At 42.0% G+C, this 17,760-nt stretch overlaps 1 protein-coding gene across 1 annotated transcript in view; it reads left to right on the top strand.

The window, feature by feature from the left end:
- Positions 1-17,760, top strand: part of DSCAM (DS cell adhesion molecule) — a 653,261-nt gene that overhangs the window by 205,382 nt on the left and 430,119 nt on the right. The window lies entirely within an intron of this gene.

Below are 17,760 nucleotides of genomic sequence, written 5' to 3'. Positions count from 1 at the left end.
GTTCTTGTCACAACTCTTCAGCCCCGATCAGTGTTGTGGCTGGAATGACTTGTATGGTTGAGTTCAGATTCCTCAGCAGCTGTCTCTGTATGTTACACACTGTGTCTTACGCATTGTGCTCTATGACCACATAAATGGGCACATTAACTTCTTCTCAGTATTTTATGGTTTGTAAGTACCTATGTGTTTATTTCAATGTAGTCTGTTTTCTAGCTTTGGCAAATTTAGGTGATTTCATTTAATACTGAGTTAACAATCTGTTTTATTCCCACCTGATTTTTGCGGGAATTGCCACCCATTCTACGTGACGTTATGTAAAGCTCCAGCTCTCTCACTTGTTAAGGAATGGAATGCTTATCATATTATTAACGAGAAACGTTCTCTTAATTCATCTCCCCTCTCAGATAGCTAAGGGCATCCTGCGGATTCTAAAATTCTATTTGAGAATTACAATAGTGTTTATTCTCCTTTTAATTTTTGCTACCTTTTCTCATGTATTGCTGATAAATACGTGTATAAACTATCATATAGTATAATATATGTATGCATAATCTTAAAGTGTAATTTCTTGTAGATCTGCTTTTAATTTCTGAACAATGGTGGATACTTGTTTATTGATAATCTTATTGACTAATGTACCAGTTTTCTTCCAGCCTTACAGAAAATGTGCCCCAAACACCCTTCTGTAAAGAAAAGGGAAGTCTAAACCCTATATCTTTGGACCCCCTACCGTGGGCCAATCACTATGCTTAGATCTTTACATCTGTGTATATTACTGTGTTCAGTCTTCACAGGAGTCTTGCAGAGCAGATGATGTTATCCCCAATTTTTAATGCACAAACTGAGTCTCCCTGAGGTAGAGGATGCTTTCCAAAGTCACCGAGCTACATATGGTGGGATCAGAACATTCATATAAAAGTGACAGTAGTGACCCTTGAGACACTAGCTGACATTTCCTGAACACCCGCTGTGAAGCAGGTCCTGTGCTGAGCATTAGACAACTGATAATAACCAAATGTGGTTATTAAGCCCATTTTACAAATGAAAAAACTGAGGCTAAGCAAGGTTAAGTCTCATGCAGAATTTAAACCCAGGTCTAATGCCAAAGCCCACATTCTGAATATCATGTGACCTGCCAAGTGCTCAACTTTTATGAGTATATTGAGTGACACACCAGGGATACTCTCCTTTGGAAACCTAATGCTTCATATTTCACGATCACCATGGTTTGAAAATTCATGGCACTTTGACAGATCACATTAGCCTTTCTCAGTGTTAGCTGGAAATGCAAGTTGAAGATAAGCTTCTGTTTGGTGACACAAAGCTGTGCAAAGGCAAATGTGCATACCTGATTTCTGTGAAAGGCAAATATCCTAATTATCTTTAAATCTGAGTTTCTTGGAGCAAGTGTGCAGTGTTGAATTTTTGTTGAGAGAAGACTGACATATGTAATAAATGCTAATTGTAGCAAATTTTGAAAGCATGGTTTGAATCATTTAAATGTATTCAGTCACAGAGAATAAATTAGTTAAGTGCTCGCTGGAGGTTGACCCGTTGGAAGAACGCCACTGAAGCGATTGCGTGTGTGCTCCCACATCACGGGAGTGATTGCCTTCTGATTAAAACATGACGATTACCTTCTGGCCACGGGTGCTACGCCATCTAGGCTGTGCTATTGTGGTTCTCTCATTCATGTGCCTGTGATGTGAAGAATGAAACCAACTGACTTGGGAGCCCCGTCCTGTGCCCTGTGTGGATGGTAAAGGGGACGCTCTCTGGTCTCCAGAGGCAGGGCTTGAAGGAAAGATACATCCTGCCTTTCGGAGATGCATAATCAAAGGTAAGGGATCAGAACAGGTAGAACCCATCTGTTCTGGGGGTGGAAGGTGAGCCTCATGTTCAATTATTTCGTTTCTTTTCTTTTTGTATAATTGGCCTTCACTGGCCTACATTACTATCCAAAGCAATAAAATATAAAGTAAAACAAGTCCTTAACTTACATGGAACTTCTCTTCATCATGTATAATATATACCTAATAATATATGCATCGTAAAGTTGAATTTATCAACAACTCTGCAGCTCTGGAGTAACATGTTTCCTCCAAAACAGTGAAAAACCTTGATTTACCCTACAAGGTATTTACTGAGTGACTATTATACACCAGGCACTGTTCTAGGTGTCTGGGATACATTAGTGAACAAAGCAGACAAAAATCTCCCTTAATGGGACTTGTGTTGCAGGGAGGGGCTTCTGCATTAAACATAGTAAATATACCAGTCATGTCCTATGCTAGATGGTGACAAGCATCTGAATGAAAGAAACGTAGACAGCAGAGAAAGAAGAGAGGCGGCGTCAGGGCAGCAGTACTGAACAGGGGCAGGGGGTCGAAATGGGCCTCGTTGAGAAAGTAGTACCCGAGGAAATGCATTAAGGAAAGAGGTAGCTGGCGAAATGTGTTTTGGGCCAGAGCTTCCCTGGCAGAGAGAAACGCAAAGGTCTTAGGGCGAGGGCATGGCTGGCAGGTTGAAACAGCAGAGGTCAGTGGTGTGGCTGCGGGGTTGAAGAAATGGGGCTGGGGTAGTAGGGCTGCGGCATCTCAGCGAGGACCTGGGAAGCCAGGTTTCACAGGGCCCTGCAGCCCCGTAGCGTCTCTGTGGTGTGAGGAGCCACTGAAGGAATCTGAGTAGAGGACCTGCCTTCGGCTTTAGGAGTTTCAGTGACTACTGAGTTGAGGAAAATTGTGGGGGCAGGGAGGGCCAGGACTAGAAACAGGGAGACCCATGTGCAGGCATTTGCAGGAGTTCCGGGCAGTAGATGACGGTGTGACAGTGACAGCAGCGGAGGTGGGCCGAAGGGATCACATTCTGGATATATTTTGCAGGAAGAGCGAACAGGATTTGTTCATGACCTGGGTATGAGCTATGAGGAAACGAGAGCAGTTAACAATAACTCCCCGATGTTTTAGATCATTAGCTATCAAAATGAAAAATAGATTTTCCACTAGAAAATATTTATTCTTGTAAAGGGAATTACATTTGAAATATACATAATCCTAGGCCAGTGGTAAAGAGTATGGAGCTGAGAGGAAAACAAAGAAAGGAAAACCGCTTGCTACCAGATGTGTCAGGTACATCACACCATTTACTCCACACAACTCCACACAACTGATGTCCAGGTGGGATGTGTTACCTCCAGTTTGGATATGAGAAATTCAAGGCGGGGCTCTCTAGACCTTTTCTCAGGAATGAGGTGGGGGTGAGCAAGGGCAGGCAGAGGGAGGTGGGTGTCCCAGGACAATCCCTCCCGTGCCCTCATTTCCTTCTCTCACCTCCACCCGGCCCCTCTGACCGGGGAGCAGAGTGGTGCATGATGGGCCTCGAAGTGGGAAAGGACTAAGGGAACAGATCCAGGTGATGCTGTTACCCTATGTGAATGTGGTAAGCGAAAAAGAAAAATGTCTGGACTCCTATCATAGATTCCGAGATTTTTAAAAAATGAGCTACATTTATCATGAACAATGTTGTTCTTAGCAAACCAGACAGACCTACAAAATCTCACATTGTATGCTGGCTAAAACAGTGTCTCTTTCCTCTTTATTTCCATTTCCAAAGTTTAGGAGATGGAAGGTTTTTTATTTTTTCCTTTATGCATATTTTATGGCCTTAGTTTTTTAAAGCACAGGTGGAGAGCATAGTGCCCTGTGGTTTTTGACTGTCAGTTACACGTGAGTGTTGCAGAGTGTGGTAGATCTCAGAGCTGGTGAGTCTCTGTGAACTTTGTTTCAAATCTCTGTGAACTCTCCTGAAGCATCTTTGTTGCCTTTGGTGGAGAAATATCTAGAATTTAAATTGTGTCTGCTGGGGATGGTTCTGGAAGTGAAACCAAGGGAAAATAAACCATTTGATTAATCTTTGGATGAGCGTAGGAGCTGGAGCAGAGAATAATAAAATTAAGGTTTTCCTTTTTACTCTTCAGGATACCATCAGGATAATTCTCCCTCCCCCCACTGCCCTCAGGTTAGAGGTTCCCAGCCATCATCCTTGAGGGGAACTCCCATAGATGGCATCCTGAGTGGGGTCATTTAACGTGACTCCCTTCTCATTTGTGTGGGTGGCTTTCTCCTCTTCCTTTCATGCTGGTGTTGTTTGGTGTCCATGAAGCCATAAGAGGATAAAAAGCTCATTCCCCCACCTCAAATGGAGAACAGAGTCAAACTTCAGAGCTAGAAGGGTTTTTTTTGTTTGTTTGTTTGTTTTTTTATCATTCAAACTATCAGACAACCTGATGCTGAAAAAGAACCCTGGACTTGACTGAGTCTTCAAATGGAAGTTAACAGAGACCAAAGACCATCCTCCTGTGTCCCCAGTATGGGGAAGGGCCGTGATCTCCATGGAGACATCTCAAGCCCCTTGGCTTCATGTCAGCTGCGTCACCCCTTGTGGAAATAGGAGGAGCGCCGGGAGGGAGGGCTTCACCATGGGAGCTGGAACTCCCGACGCCTTTGTGTGTGTCCACCGCAGGCCAGCCAGCCACTGGTTCTGCTCTAGTTGAGGAGGATACAGAGGCTTTAGTTAATCTAGAGCCTTAATTCAAAGTCTGGTCCCTGGACCAGCAGCATCAGCATCACTGGGGAGCTCGCTAGAAAAGGTGGAAACCTCCGCCCCACCCCAGACTTCCCGAATCAGTCTGCTTAATGAGGTGCCCAGCGGATTCAAGTGGAACGTGCCTTAGCCGGTCCAGACTGTACGTGAACAAGAACACATATGCATTTGACTGTGATTTACGGGCCACAGGCTCTCTGCTCACTGCAGGTCTGCTGCCTCTCCCATGCGCCTCATCTCAGTGAACAGCAAACCGCCTGTTAATCCCGGGGCCAAAAGCCCAGACAGCTCCCTGGAAAGCCCCTCACAGCAGCTGTGCAGTTTCTCTAGAGCTCGCTGCACCGCCCCGGTTCTCTCTCTCAGATGACGAACCGTCTCACTGGCCTCTTTGTCTCTGCCCTGGCTCCTGTCCGGCGGATTCCCTACCCCACAGTTGTGCCGATTTTGCCAAAATTCCAGTCTGTTCATGTCATCTCCCTGCTGAAAAGGCTTGAGTGGCCCCCCGCTGCTCTGAGGTGAATCCACACTGCTGGCTGTGACTTCCAGGTCCCGAGTCTTCCAAGGCCTTCCAGTTGACCCCTCCATCCTCGCCTCGTGCAACACCCAGTGCGCTTTACCGGTGGTGAAGTCTTCAACCACTGGCATGCTTATCTTCCACCTGCGGACAGAGAAAGAGGGGAGGAAGGAGGATGGGAGGGAGAGAGACCTCCCTGTCCCGGAGATTATTCAGCTAGCCCATAGAAAGTTCAGAACCAGGAATTAAATAAAAGACCCATGAAAGGCTAAATTTGAAAGGACGGCGCCTTTGTGCTAAAAGATCCCGCACTTCAGGCCCTGGAGGGTTTCTCACTTACCTCTTCTGCTGCGTATATATCTTACCTCCCGCTTACCTGGTGCTGGCAGCCTGCTAGAAACATCAAATGAGGAGGAAAACAGTAGGCCAGTGCTGAGGCCACCACGGGGGCCAAGGGGCAGGTGCTGAGGAAGAAATCCCATACGGAGCCAAGCAGGAGCTCAGAGAAGCCGGCAGGGGTGCCACTGCCCCTCAGATGACCACCCGATGCCAGCTTCCCTCAAGCACCCGTGATGGCCAGAGCGGATCACAAGACGGCAGGCTTGTGCTGCTGAGGGGACCTGGGCAGCCGGAAAGGAGGGATATCAGTTTACTCCACAGAAATTCAACGTGTTAGTTTTTTGGGTTTGTTTTTTTTTTTTTTTAACATTTTTTGGAGTATAGCTAATTTACAACATTGTGTTAGATTCTGCTGTATAGTTAGACATACATCCATTCTTTTTTAGATTCTTTTCCTGCATAGATCATTAGTACAAAGTGTTAGTTTTAATGCTAAAATGCTGCTATATTATGGGCTAGGATACAAGATCTGTGTACATTTCAAGGCTAAAACATCATGTTTAAAATATCATCGTGAACAGTTGTGGGCCCCTTTATGTTACGATCCCAAACCCCAGAATAAAGCCAGGGAACCGTGGTAACCTATGTCAGTAGTGTTCTGGGGAATTTGTGTGTCATGCTTGCGTCGTGCCAGATAAAAAAAGGACAGCAGCTTTATGAGGTGACATAGCCAGCAGGAAGAGCAACAAGCTAGCAAAAAACACTATTAAAGGATTTTTTAAGGAAGTAAAGACATAATTCCCATGCAAACGTACGATGAACCTAAGTCAAAGATTTTATGTAACTTATTTATTAATGAGGGGACGGGGAAGATGTTGCAGCTGGTTCAGCAGAGCCTTTGACCCACAGGGTTTGGATCCTCCCAGGACACAAGGTCTTTGCATTGCCATGAACAGGAAGCCTTCGCATGGTTACAGACAGGAGATGCTTGCATCGCTCTATGTTTTCTGCTAGGTAACTTCTATTTCTATGGAGTTGTAAACAGCCTAGTTAAAGACAAGCAAAAATGAAGAGAGCCAGGATGGGTGACCTGGGTAAGAACACTCAATGCCCACTTAATCATTTTTTACTCGTTTCATCCTTCCACACTTTTTTCCTGACAACATACTTTAAATGATGAAATATTGGACTTAACCACAGCTCATAATCTTTAGATTTGGACTTCCTATTTGAATTTTAAAAGAACCACAATCACAGATCTCCTTTTCACAGAAAACCTTACCAATTCTTAAGATGTATCTATGTAGCGGGGCAACCAAGGTGTGTTTCTGCCCTACTTTTAACATGATAAACCAGGGACACTTTGCTGCCCAACCCACAGATGAGACTCTGTCAACGGAAAAATAGTCATCTAGGTTTATTTATGAATGTTCACAGTTGTTAAGTGAATTACATAAAAGTGTCTCTGATACACAGGTTAAACAGTTTTATTATATATGTCGATAATATGCCTCTATTACATAGGAAAATAACAGATGTTATGAAGGAGAAATTTTTCATAGTTATTTAGCAGGGAGAAGGCATCATGGCTTGTCATTCCACACAATAAAACTGCTTTGAAAAATAGCTAATAAAGGTAGAATTCCCATTGTAATGTCTTGTCAAAGTATTTAGGCCAGTAACATTAAAACCAAGCCAACTTACCTCTTAAATCAATTCATTGCCCATTTAGCTTCTTGATTTTCTCTTCAAATTAAAAAAAAAAAACCTATAATGATATTTTAAATGACTAAAACCACTTTTATCCATAACAGGTTCCCAATAAATGTTTCATCTTCCGTCTCTACTTTGCAAATAGAATCAAAATTATATCACAATTAAATCTCAGACTGGTGAAATGATTTTGGAAACTTTTAAGAAGATACTTGCTATTTTCTAACAAACACAAAATCAGTAGGAATTTGTGCTCTTGTGTGCATATATGCACACGCATGTTTTCCACTAACTACGTTTCATTAAATGTTTCTAATCTTCTAGAAATTAAGAAGAATCGTTTGTGTTTTCAAAAATTAGTCACAACTAACTTGTTCTCAAATTTTATGAGAGGTCTTTCACTGACATAGTCGATCAATATATAAAAAGCAAGTCAGTTATATTTTTGAAAATAATTAAATCTGCTGTACAGCCACTCTACCTTAATTACATTTTCGCAATTAGGCAGGCCCTGTGTCGTGAGCCTCCCTGATTGCATTCTGTGTATTATCACCTCATTTGCAAGCACACATCTGGTGGAAGGAAGCCTCCCTCTTCCTCCCTTCTCCCCTATTTTACACCTAGGAAAGTGCTGAGGCAGAGTGTTAAGAGCTATAAATTGTCCTGCTGAAATTCTTTGAGAAAAAACACAGGGGCCTCACATATCAAATAAACAAAGGGGATCAAAAATTCTAGAGTCAAAGCATTTATTGCCCTCCCCTGTCAGAGTTACCTTTTGCTTTAATTCCTTTTGAAACAGCTCTAGAGAATGGGAAGATGTGCTTTCTCTGGCCTGGATTCTCAAACCAATATAGTTTTCTTTTAGTTCAATTTCAAAAACATGAAATTGTTTCAAGCGATGCCTATGTTGTAGCGAGGAAAGATTCTGAGAAACTCTCTACTTTAAAAAAAATTTTTTTTCTTTAAAGTTGATCCTGGAGAAGACAGTGGAGAAAAGTGAAGTATGAAATACCTACACATGGCAAAAATAAGCATTAGTGTTATTAGTTTGGGGGCTAAGCATGTGTTTCCGATGTGTTCAAAGAAAACACATCTGATTTAGTTATGTTATTCTGTTGCTACAAGGGCACCAAGTCAAGTGTCTACTAGAGAAGGTGCTTCATGGAGTAGAGAAGTACACAGTCGTTACCTTTGGAATGCTGGTTAGCGTGGTCACATGATGTAATCGTGACATGTAGGGAAGAAATTCACTTAGGTGGATAAAGAGGAATGATCTTCACTTCTATGCAACCATGCCCGCAAAAGTGTGGTGCTGTGCTACTTTCACGTGTGGAGAAAGGGGAGCCAGCTCACAGGAAGGAGAAAGGCCACGCTGTTCTCCTCGGGGGTGTCGCTCTCATAGTAACGTAGTGACGTCAGCCGCTCCCGAGATGTCTTGTGTTCTGCTCAACTGGGGACCGTGAATGGACCCCGTGGGGTGAGCCTTGCATCAGTAGCCAGGGCCACGGCTCCCTGTTCTTGCTCTGACCTTCACCTGCCCGTGGCCTCCTAAAGCTGCTCTCCCATCTCTCAGCTCCCTCCTTCCTGTAAGCGTGCCCGACGCCCCGCCTGTGGGCCTCTTGGAGGGGGTAGTTAGTTGTGACGACAGCCCCCCGAACCCACATTCTACCCAGGTGCCTGGGCTCTGCTGCGTGGGAGTTAGCACAAGGCTTTTTGGGGTCATAATTTACCGTTTGCGCTAGTGAATGTGGTTCTGGCTTTATTGTGCGTGTCAAAACATAGAAGACAAGTATACTTCTGTAGCATGGTTGAATTATTGTTTGGCCTTTCCACCAGTACTGAATAATCTTGGTCTTGAGCACGTTTCGTATCCCCCAAGCGAGGCGTTCCTTTGCTGCCATGAACTGTCTCTAAGGAGCGGCTTCTGTTGCCAGAGCGGCTGTGGGAGGACTTGGAAATGAATTTAACAACTTTAAAATCGTCTTTTCTCAATGAATAGATATTGTCAATTCTTTTCCAAAACGATATATTTAGTAGATGGACTAAAAAGTTTTCCTATTGCATCAGAGAGAAAATATGTAAATATTAATATCTAAAGTGTATTTTACATATATAAATATATATTATTAATATATATAGATATTAATAGCTTGACCCAGTATTATTTTTCAAGGCCAGTTATCCAAAGTTTTAGTGGAGATTAGCAATGGGCTTCCTAGTGTACATACTTACATGTATTGTTGCCTTAAAATTCTGCACGCAGTGTAAGGCGCGTGGTCCTGTAGTAGCAACGCAGGCTGGCACTGGGCCCTACGTTAATAGCTTTCAGCAACAACACAGCCAAATTTCTGCCATGAAAATTGTATACATTACTTATTCAGACTTTTTTAATTGAACTGTACTTGATTTACAACACTGTGTTAGTTTCAGGTGTTCAGCAAAGTGATTCAGTTACACACATACACACGCACGTTCTTTTTCAGATTCTTTTCCATTATAGGTTATTACAAGGTATTAAATATGGTTCCCTGTGCTATACAGTAGGTCTTTGTTGGTTACTTATTTTATATATAGTAGTGTGTATCCGTTCATCCCAAACTCCTCATTTATCCCTCCCTCCCTTTCCCCTTTGGTAACCATAAGTTTCTTTTCTATGTCTGTGAGTCTGTTTCTGTTTTGTAAATAAGTTCATTTGTATTATTTTTTAGATTTCAAGTATAAGTAATATCATATAATATTTGTCTTCCTATGTTACTTACTTCACTTCGTATGATAATCTCTAGGTCCATCCATGTTGCTGCAAATGGCAAAATTTCATTCATTTTTATGGCTGAGTAATATTCCATTATATACACACACACACACATATATGTATATATACACGGCATCTTTATCCACTCATCTGTTGACGGACACAGGGGCTTCCTTGTCTTGGCTGTTGTAAACCATGCTGCTATGAACATTGGAGTATAGACATGTTTTAGTATGGAATGTATATGAGAAATAAATAATTTCTACAGTGGTTTAAAATTCATCTTGACCATGTCTCAGGTGTTTGTGGAACAAAGTCTGTGATATTTCTAAACATAATATCAGTTTGTTATGCACAGAATTTAACTTAATGCAGGTGAGCCTGTGAACCGACTGTATCAGTCTCCGATGTGCTGTTTGTTCACACACAATTTAGATTTTTAAAGGGAGGGATTCTGGGAGAAGAAGATCAGTAACCCCCAAAAGGCTTTCGGAAATGCTTTGTCTCATGCTTTAATTTTATTCTTCCTGTTATGGGTGAAGCCCCATCTAGGTAAAGAGACTCTCTCCTTTTCTAAACAGGAGCCTGAGCCCCCGCCACGAGGCTGGAGCAGCATCTAACAGGAACCCACCGAGAACTGGCCTCTGACCTTCCCTCTGACCCACAGCCCACCTTCTTGCTTCTCTGTAATGTGTGTAGGCAGAGTCTGCCTAGGCTGACTGCATTTAGGGGGAGAATATTGTTGCACCGCATTCGACTTTGCTAAGCTAAATAGCCTGCTAAAGGGAACCTGACTTTATTTATTTACTTTTTGTTACAGCTCATGCTCGTTGTTCTCATTTACCTGATACAAAAGACCATTAGATCTGTGCGTGTGCGCACGTGTACGAAAATAAAACGTAACATGTTTGCAACCTTATTCTCTTCACGGCCAGGATACAAAGTTTTACACTGAAAAGAAAACGTATGTATGACAGCCTATGTAGAGAATTCCACATGAGATGTGTCTAAAAGGACCAAGGAATTAAGCACATCGGGAAACCCAGATGAGCAGTGTATCACCCCGCCTCCGTCTGTAGGATGTCATGACCCGTTTTTTTTTTTTTTTGCCGGAGCTGAAATGCGAGCCTGGGGCTTCAGTGGGCAGGAAGAGCTGGGTTTGGAGTCCAACAGACCAGGGCATGCAGCTTTGTGATCTTGGTCTAATTACTCATAGTATGTGTCTCTGGCTTCTTCGTGGATAATTGGGGACAGCGATAGAATCTGCAGGGTTACCGAGAAGATGAAATGCATCGTTGCAATAAAGCACTTAGCACCGTGCCTGGCACAGAGAAGGGGTCAGTTATTATTACTTACATTGTTTAGATGCTGTAGTTAGTCATTGAAGGTGTGGTTGTAGTGGTCATATATAAAGTTCAAAAACAGGCAAAATGAACCCTATGCTGTTAGAAGTCAGAAAGTGGATGACTTTGGATGTCGGGGGAGGGGGCGCTCAGGGGTGCTGGTCATTTATTCTTTCTTGACCTACATGTTGCTTCCATGGGTGGGGTCAGTTGGTAGAAATTCAATTGAACTGTTCACTTAAAATAAATGTCCTCTTCTCTAACTATATCACACTTTATATAGTATATATATTGTAAGTATATTACACTTTAATATAGTATATTTCACTAGCAAGTCTTTTAAAAGTAATGCAGGAAAAAAGTCCATGCTGAAATGTGTCATGTTTATCTTTTAACATTATGAATAAAATTTTAACAATTTAAACAGAAATGTATGTTTGGATCTGAAATTGCATATATGGTTTTGATAAAATTCTAAAATAATTATAAATTTATGCTCAAATTAAAAGCCTATCTCTGATGAACCTAGTGGCAGGACAGGAATAGAGACGCAGACTTAGAGAACGGACTTGAGGACATTGTGGGGGGGCGGGGGGGAAACTGGGACAAGGTGAGAGTAGCATTGACATATACACACTACCAAATGTAAAACAGATAGCTAGTGGGAAGCTGCTGCAGAGAACAGGGAGATGGGCTTGAAGCTTTGTGACGACCTAGAGGGGTGGGATATGAAGGGTGGGAGGGAGGCTCAAAAAGGAGAGGATTTGGGGATATATGTGTACATACAGCTGATTCACTTTGTTGTACAGCAGAAACTAACACAACATTGTAAAGCAATTATACTCCGATAAAGATGAAAAAAAAAGTTACCTGTAAAAAAAAGTGAATGGTGCACTTACGATCTGTGCATTTCATGGTACGTAAACTTTACCTGAAATAGAGAATCATGAACAGCAGCAACAACAAAAGCATGTCTCTCAGTGTTGGTAGACCATGCACGTAATTGAGCACATGAGGTCCTATGGGTTATCACTTTCTTCCAAAACTGAAAAAAGTGAAACATTATATTTAGAATATTCTTTCTAAAGGGTGGGTTCAGTGCAGAAGACGTAGGTACATATGGTAGAAATAATTACAGGTGATTCATGAGCAGTATTGGAAATTGAACCTTCCTTTAGAACTCCATCCAGTGCTAGACACCGGAGAAATTACAAAATTCCGCTCTAGAAAAGACGAGCAGATAAATACTGTCTTAGCCATTATCGCTTTTTTTAAGGATGGGATTTCTTTTTCTGCCATTCTGTTTTTTTGGTTCTTATCTTTCATTAGATCAAGTTTAATTTTCCTATGGCAGACAGAGAACCATTTTTTATTTTTCTAGGCTATGCATTGAAAAGGAACTACTCTCACATTCACCTTAACTTGTGAGTATTGTGTGGATGAGGTTTGAACAGATATATTTTGAAAATTTGTATATAAATTAAAATATGTGTTATACCTTCCCACATGAAGATCATAAATGCATGTAGGCTGGCTTTAGTCTTCCTTAAAATACTTTTTTTTTTATTTTTTTGGGGGTACACCAGGTTCAAACATCTGTTTTTATACACATATCCCCGTATTCCCTCCCTTCCTTGACTCCCCCCCCCTCGAGTCCCCCCCACCCTCCCTGCCCCAGTCCTCTAAGGCATCTTCCATCCTCGAGTTGGACTCCTTTTGTTATACAACAACTTCCCACTGACTATTTTACAGTTGGTAGTATATATATGTCTGTGCTACTCTCTCGCTTCATCTCAGTTTCCCCTTCACCCCCCCCATACCCCGAGTTCTCCAGTCCATTCTCTGTATCTGCATCCTTGTTCTTGTCACTGAGTTCATCAGTACCATTTTTAGATTCCGTATATGTGAGTTAGCATACAATATTTGTCCTTCTCTTTCTGACTTAATTCACTCTGTATGACAGTGTTCCGCCTTCTGCAATATTTTGGAAGAGTTTGAGGAGGATAGGTGTTAACTCTTCTCGAAATATTTGATAGACTTCGCCCGTGAACCCATCTGGTCCTGGGCTTTTGTGTGTTGGGAGATTTTAATCACTGCCTCAATTTCCGTACTTGTGATTGGTCTGTTCGTGGTTTCTATTTCTTCCTGGTTCAGTCTTGGAAGATTGTATTTTTCTAAGAATTTATCCATTTCTTCCAGGTTGTCCAATTTATTGGCATATAGTTGCTTGCAGTAGTCTCTCATGATCTTTTGTATTTCTGAGGTGTCCGTTGTGACTTCTCCTTTTTCATTTCTAATTCTGTTGATTTGCATCTTCTCCCTTTTTTTCTTGATGAGTCTGGCTAATGGTTTATCAATTTTGTTAATCTTCTCAAAGAACCAGCTTTTAGTTTTATTTATTTTTCTTATGGTTTCTTTCCTTTCTTTTTCATTTATTTCTACTCTGATCTTTATGATTTCTTTCCTTCTGCTCACTTTGGGGTTTCTTTGTTCTTCTTTCTCTAGTTGTTTTAGGTGTAAGGTTAGGTTGTTTATTCGATCATTTTCTTGTTTCTTAAGGTAGGCCTGTATTGCTATAAACTTCCCTCTTAGAACTGCTTTTGCTGCATCCCATAGGTTTTGGGTTGTTGTGTTTTCGTTGTCATTTGTTTCTAGATATTTTTGGATTTCCTCTTTGATTTCTGTAGTGATTCCTTGGTTGTTTAAGAGTGAATTGTTTAGCCTCCACGTGTTTGTATTTTTTGCAGTTTTTTTCCTGTAATTGATATCTAGTCTCATGGTGTTGTGGTCTGAGAAGATGCTTGATATGATTTCAGCTTTCTTGAATTTGCTGAGGTTTGATTTGTGACCCAAGATGTGATCTATCCGGGAAAATGTTCCATGTGCACTTGAGAAGAAAGTGTAGTCTGTCGTTTTTGGATGGAATGTCCTATAAATATCAATTAAGTTGAGATAGTCTAATGTGTCATTTAAAGCTTGTGTGTCTTTATTTATTTTCTGTTTGGATGATCTGTCCATTGATGTAAGTGGGGTGTTCAAGTCTCCCACTATTATTGTGTTACTGTCGATGTCCCCTTTTATAGCTGTTAGCATTTGCCTTATGTATTGAGGTGCTCCTATATTGGGGGCATAGATATTTACCACTGTGATATGTTCTTCTTGAATGGATCCCTTGATCATTATGTAGTGCCCTTCCTTGTCTCTTTTAATAGTCTTTACTTTCAAGTCTAATTTGTCTGATATGAGTATTGCTACTCCAGCTTTCTTTTGACTTCCATTTGCATGGAATATCTTTTTCCATCCCTTTACTTTCAGTCTATATGTATCCCTTGGTCTGAAGTGGGTTTCTTGTAGGCAGCATATAGAAGGGTCTTGTTTTTGTATCCATTCAGCCAGTCTGTGTCTTTTGGTTGGAGCATTTAATCCATTGACATTTAAAGTGATTATTGACATGTGTGTTCCAATGACCATTTTCTGAATTGTTTTGGGTTTGTATTTGTAGGTGTTTTCCTTTTCTTGTGTTTCCTACTTAGAGAAGTTCCTTTAGCACTTGTTGTAAGGCTGGTTTGGTGGTGCTGAATTCTCTGAACTTTTGCTTGTCTGGAAAGCTTTTGATTTCTCCCTCAAATCTGAATGAGATTCTTGCTGGGTAGAGTATTCTTGGCTGTAGGTTTCTCTCTTTCAGGACTTTCAGTATATCCTGCCATCCCCTTCTGGCCTGCAGAGTTTCTGTAGAAAGGTCAGCTGTAATCCTGATGGGTTTTCCCTTATATGTTGTTTGTTGCTTTTCTCTTGCTGCTTTTAATATTTTTCCTTGTGTTTAATTGTCGTTAGTTTGATTAATATGTGCCTTGGTGTATTTCTCCTTGGGTTTATTCTGTATGGGACTCTCTGTGCTTCTTGGACTTGGTTAATTATTTCCTTTCCCATGTTGGGGATGTTTTCCACTATAACCTCTTCCAATATTTTCTCAGACCCTTTCTTGTTTTCTTCTTCTTCTGGGATGCCTATAATTCGAATGTTGGTACGTTTAAGGTTATCACTGAGGTCTCTGAGACTGTCTTCTAATCCTTTTATTCTTTTTTCTTTTTCCTGCTCTGTGGCATTTATTTCCCCCATTCTATCTTCCAACTCACTTATTCGTTCTTCTGCCTCAGTCATTCTGCTGGTTATAGCATCTAGAGTATTTTTAATTTCATTTATTTTGTTATCCATTGCTGTTTGTTTTTCTGAGTTCTTATGAACTGTTTCTTGTACTTTCTCTATTTTGTTATTGAGATTTTGTATCATTTTTACTATCATTACTCTAAATTCTTTTTCAGGCATTTTTCCTATTTCCTCCTCATTGATTTGGTCTTGTGGGTTTTTTTCCTGCTCCTTTGCCTGCATGGTGTTTCTTTGTTTCCTCATGGTTGTCCAAACTTTTGGGGTTGCTTGTTCTGGCGATAGAGGTGTTTATAGAAGACTGTCCAAGCCTCAGACTAATGTCCAAGTATTGGATTAAATGAATATTAAGTCGGCTATGTCGGGCTCCCCGCGGTCCTTTCTGGTGTCCCAGGCCGTCTGCTGGTGTTCAGCTGGTTCTCTGTGGGAATTACTGCGTCCTTCCGTGCATTCCCAATGCATCTGTGGAGAGGGATGCACTCCACGTCTCTCTACTTCGCCGCCATCTTTTCTCTCCTCCTACTCTTTTTTATTCCTTCCTTAAAATACTTTTAAAGAAGTTCTAGAACTTTTGTTTTCTTCTTAGGTTCTTCCACATGTTCCCATTTTATACAAAGAAAATATGTTACTTTGCAATTTAAACTTAAAGATAAACAAATTTAGAAACAAATAAATATTATTTTTATAGGCCTAGGGTTGTGAAACTATGGTCTCTGGACTAAGGGGAGGGAATAAAGCTCGTCTCTCCTTCTGAGTGTTCCCTCAAGTTTGCTTCCCAGTTCCAGGTTAATTACACTGATCACATGGACTTGACCTCCATCAACACACTCAGAACCTCTTTGGTTGGTTAGTTGAGACCACACACTTCAGCTGGTGCAGTTGTTAGCGAGCTCCACTTTAAATCTACATTTTAGGAGCTTCCCTGGCCGTCCGGTGGTTAAGACGTCGCTTTCCAATGCCGGGGATGCGGGTTTCATCCCTGGTTGGGGGGCTAAGGCCCCGCATGCCTCGTGGCCAAAAAACCAAAACATAAAACAGAGGCGCTATCGTAACAAATTCAGTAAAGACTTTACACAACGGCCCACATCAAAAAAAAGCTTAAAAGAAACGAATCGCCACTTTACCAGTGTTTCTGTTCACCAACAATCCGCATGATTGTTATAAACGGATGGCTGTGTGCCGGGCGCTTAGCTGGGCTCTTCCTATGCCTTGTCCAAGTATTTAAGCCCCGCAAAGACCCACGTGGGTGATACCAGCCCCACCTAGCAGAGGAGGAAGTGGAGTCTCGGGAAAGGTAAAGTTAAGAAAGGCCAAGTACACATCAGGAACGGATGGCTGAGCTGAAGTTCAAACTCAGAGTCGACTGGCCTTCCTCATGCTCTCTTGCTTCCCTAAAATTATTAGTATGTCTTGACTAAGCGCCTTCAAACGCAGATGCTTCCATAGAAATACAGGGATATGTTTCCAATAAAATTTCTTCTCCCTTGAGGTTTCTAGTCTAGATGGTGAGTGAAGCAGCATTTACACAAAGATGAACCATGCTATGGAATAAAGCCGCCTAGAGTACTGGAGAATTAATAACATGCAAATAGTCTGAGTCCCCTATACAGTGAAGAATGGAATGAAAGGCCAAGGAAACTTGAACTCCCCTGAGCAGGCTGGTGGCTCTGTGTGAAAAGGAAGCACGTTTATTAAGGAGCACATCGGTAATGTGACACGATTCGAAAAATAACCAGCCTAGGATGAAGGTGACAGAGAGCCTGACTCTGGTCTACAAGCATGAGAAGGGTGGGGGGAGCCCAGTCCCACTCCAGGAGAAGCCTCGCTGCCACATCGAATGAGTTGTACCAGAGCAGGCATCTTGCTGGTCCCGTTAGCCCTCAAAGACGGGACGTGCCACCCACGTGTCCTCCTGAAGGGCACCAATCTGAACATTAAGACCCAAGTCAAAGCAGAGTTTGAAGGCTTAAGCACACAGAGACACTCAGGAGAGCCCCAGAAGGGCCGAGTGAAGTACCAGTGCCCGAGGAAATGAAGTGTGTCACTCATTGTGCATGGCCGGCTCAAGGAGTGTGTGCCTCGCTGCTGGAGAAGCTTCTGAGAGTCTCAGGTGCTCGGCAGAATCCAGGAGTGAGGCGAGGAGAGGTGACAGCAGCCTTGTTATTGTTTGGGATGATGGGCATTATTTATTTATTTTTTTTTTTGCAGAGATGCAAATCTTCAGCCGCCCTTGAGAGCCTGCAGAACGACTTTGCAGGGTGTTGGGCCAGGTACTCGTGACTCACTTGCTCTGGGTGTCTGCAGGAGCAGGGCTTCCCCGGGGAATCGCCTTG

This window comes from Hippopotamus amphibius, chromosome 10 (assembly GCF_030028045.1).
Source record: "Hippopotamus amphibius kiboko isolate mHipAmp2 chromosome 10, mHipAmp2.hap2, whole genome shotgun sequence".
In the NCBI taxonomy this organism is placed as follows: Eukaryota; Metazoa; Chordata; class Mammalia; order Artiodactyla; family Hippopotamidae; genus Hippopotamus; species Hippopotamus amphibius.
The sequence above is the reverse complement of the archived record's forward strand: the minus strand, read 5'-3'. Positions and strand labels throughout refer to the sequence as shown.